Genomic DNA, 3974 nt, shown 5'->3' with positions numbered 1-3974 from the left:
GGCTCCCAACGCCCGTTCACACGTGTTTGGAGGCACCATCTCATGTTGCCCCTTCACACGTTGTGCATTTACGACAGCAAACATGGCCATCCCATAGGTGGCTTGTAAAATGTGGATCAGCCCCCAGTGATCTTAGCAGCACCTTGCAGGATAGAGCCGTCATATATACATGTAATCCTTCTCCACTGCTGCATCCCAGATAATTTCTTCTAATTAGCAAGAAAGGCATGAAACAGCGGCACTTTCCTGATTGGCATGTTTACCCACACACATGCCACTCTTGCCATATAATTGGGTTTTTGTCTGTGATCTCACAAGCGCAGATCTCTTCTGGTGATATTTGTAATGTTACGTAATCCACCAGAGATTGCAGATGGATTGGACTGGAACAGCAGGAGGAGCAAGCTGTACTAATGGCATCCGTTATTCCAAGTCTTAGTAGCGTAGTGGCAAATTCAGAAGCACATGGTCCCTTCATGATAGTCACAGCCACACACATCCTTTTTTGCTCCTGGATTGAGAATGAGATCCTTGCTAATGCCTTCTCCCCCAACAATAGATATCTCGAGGAGCCAATCAGCATGAAAGGGGAGAGTGTTAGCCACTGAGAAGAGTGTTCTCAGTGGCTGACTCACCTCTTTTCACTCTGATTGGCTTCAATCAGCAGGAAAGGACAAGGAAGCATGTGAGAAGACTCTTCTCAGTGGCAGAACTTCCCTTTCATGCTGATTGGTTCATGGGATGCTGGAGACATAGGGACCCTGCTACCAAAAAAGTAAAGGGGTCTAAGACCCCCCAAGACCCTGAATGACTACACCCCTGCTCAAGAACTGATCATTATAATTTTATCCAGCCATTGGTTAAGTTGTTTAAAGAGTACTGTGTTCACTTTAAGAGAAGGAAGCTGCTTAATACTGAGTCAAGCCATGGGGGTCCATCTAGCTCAGTCCTGTTTACACCAGAGGTGGGGAACCTTTGGCCCTCCAGAAGTTGCTGAACTACAGCTCCCATCAGTCCCAGCAAGCAGGGCCCATGTCTAAGGATGATGATGGGAGTTGTAGTTCAGCAACTTCTGGAGGGCCAAAGGATTTAACAGAGGAGATGCCAATTTATCAGGAGCTCCAAATTTTGAGTTTCACATCACAGAACTCACAGCTTGATGAGTGTAAAAAACTACCAAGTTCAAAATGCAAACAGTAGAACCCTTCAAACCCTGGAAACCTGTTTTAGGTGCATTTGCTCCCTCTGCCACTGTGTAGTCCAAATTTGTTTTCAACAGGCAGAATCAGATTTTTCTTCCTACTTGGCAAGATCTGTCAAAAGCTTCTTTCCAGACAAGCAAGGGAAGTGGTTTCCTTTCAGCTGAAGAATGGCATGGGAAGAAACTCTGCCCCTCTCAAAATCCTCACCTCAGCATGAATGCAAAATCTCCTACTTGAGCAAAGGCCAAAACAAAACAAACCACTTCAAATAAAAAAAAACTACTCCTGGAGTGTAGATTCTGGAAGACTTGGCTGTAGCGGTGGCCGGGTGCCCATTGAAACCGCTGGGGCGGCCGGCAGACAAGCCAAAAGCCAGTGACAGCCAGAGCCCATTACGGCTGTGTGCACACTGCCGACTTGAAACACAGCGAGGTCCTCCCTCCTGCCCGCTGCATATCAAAATGTACATGCACATCATCGGACACATCAATCCGTTTGGACGTGCTCCCCACGTTGCCCGCTGTCTGTCTACACCAGTGGGTGGAGAGGGGGCGTGGATGTCTTCATATGGCTTACGTTTTCAACTCAGATCCAAGCTGGTTTGGAGGAAAACACATCGAAGCACAGTATTTCACTGGATGCAGAGTGAACGGGGGAATGTGGACACAGCCTAATTCTGGCTCTGCCCCCCATCCTCCTCCTCTTCCCTGCTGAGTTCCTACAAAGGCAACAGTGAGACTTAAAGGGGAGGAGGCTGGATGTAAATAAGAAGGTGAGCCCTGTGGGAGCTGGCTGAGTGTGAACAGACGTGGCTGCAGCAGTGTCCTTTTCAACTTAATGGACCCGTCTCCACTGTTTGGCCATGCGGGCATCCCGCCCCACAAGTAGGAAGAGAGACAAAGCTGCTCCCTGAAAAATGCTACGGTCCTGCAAGCCAAATGAGGAAAAATACAAAGCGCTTTTCCCCTCCTCCTATCTAATTACGCAAAGCAGGGAAAGGGGAGCCGCTCTGGTTAGCAAAGAGCCGTGAGGGGAACATCAGCAAGGCAAGGATACCTGAGACACAGTCTGTGGCCGGTGTTAGTTTCCTGGGGCCCCAACTCTCAGTTCAACCGGTAGCGTTGGGGAGGAAGGCCACCTGGACTGGCACGAGGCGTCTGTGGGTGCCTGTCATGGGCACCCTCCCGCACCACCAGGCAAGATGCTTCACCCCAATGAGAATACGCTCCCTGTGTCACCTCCACTGTTCTTAAATCTACCTCCCAAGCAAAGACAGCAGCAGGAAATGCAAAGACAGCGAGCTGCAGGAAATGAGGGGTCGTGCACGGATAGGAACGGCATATCTCTGACAAAGAGAAGGGCCTTCTACTGCATCTCCCCAAGACAGAACGCGCCTGCTGCTTATGCTGATTCCATGACTGTTCATCAGCCCCTCCACCAGCCTCCCGGAAGCTGCGAGAGCAAGAGGGATCAGGGAACAGAGGGCTCCAGGCTTGGCCAACCATTCTAACATCAATAAGCCCTGAGCATCTGCCTAGTCTTGCCAGTGGTGGCACCAGCCAGGAAGCCCATTTAGAAGCAAGTGAACTCACGCCCTTTGAGAAACAGTGAAGAAAAAGAGTTGGCCCCAGCAAACTGACACCTATTCTTGAGCTCCTTCCGAGTCTGTTTTGCTTCAATATCACTGAAGAAAAAAACAAAGCAAAACATAATAATAAATAAACTCCCTGGTCCTGGGGAAGTGAGAGGGGTTGGTGCTGGCTACCTAAAGTGGCTGAGGCCCTTCCACACATTGCACTGCAAAGATATGGGCAATTAAACACATGCCTGAAGGTACACAAAAAGCGAGCATTGTGAGAAGGCCAAGATCTGCCTGCATGCAATGTGAGCAGGCTGATGAAGGATCCAGGATCTCGTGACTCACAGGTTTTCTTGCAAAGCGAGTCATGTGCTTTGCTAACTCACAAGCTACACCTGACTAAAAAGCAGCATTTAGGAAGACAGATGCGTCAGTCAACATCAATGTGCTGCATGATTTGTGATGCGTACCCAGAACCTCTGGGTGGTGTTGTCAGTCACGAGGACTTCAGCATTAAGTAAGATGACCAGAGTTCCACCAGAGCAAGAACAGTCTGATTTAAAAAAAATAAAATAAAGTAAACCAGGTTTCCCAATTCAATCACATTTCCTGACTTGAGCTTAAACACACATCTGAATTGATTGGTTTGGTCTGGTAACAGGGCCTCCTAATTTGGCAACCGCATCATGGAGATTGAAATAATTGTCTGCATAGTTTAATACTGCCTTTGTGGCAGAATATTGGGCTCAGGCCAAGGTGGATGCTATGGGCAAGGGAACAACCACCCAAAATGGCAGAATGGCTCAGAAAGAGTCAGGATGAAGCACAGAGTTGTAGAGCGCCTTGGATGGTGAAGAAATTGTGCAAATTAGCCAGCTGTTTAGTGGGAGGCAACCCACAACCTCAGCCCAAGAGCCAGTCTACGTTTCCAAGGACTCAGACATCTGAAGAAAGCCACTGAAATGCTCATATTTGCTTCATCCTCTAAATATTTTGGCTGAGGACTACAACTGTTGCCATTTGGAGATATTCTCCAGAGAGGAATTCTACCAAAATCTGCATTAAGCTACCAACCCTGCCCCAAAAAACCCTAGAATCCCCTAGTCCCTATGAAAAAAGTTCCAAGACATATGATGACACGATAACCTGAGAGATAGAGGGGAAAAACTGGGGGGAAAGAATAAATTTAAAAG

Source organism: Rhineura floridana, chromosome 22 (genome assembly GCF_030035675.1).
Source record: "Rhineura floridana isolate rRhiFlo1 chromosome 22, rRhiFlo1.hap2, whole genome shotgun sequence".
Classification (NCBI taxonomy): domain Eukaryota; kingdom Metazoa; phylum Chordata; class Lepidosauria; order Squamata; family Rhineuridae; genus Rhineura; species Rhineura floridana.
This window is presented reverse-complemented; position numbering follows the sequence as displayed.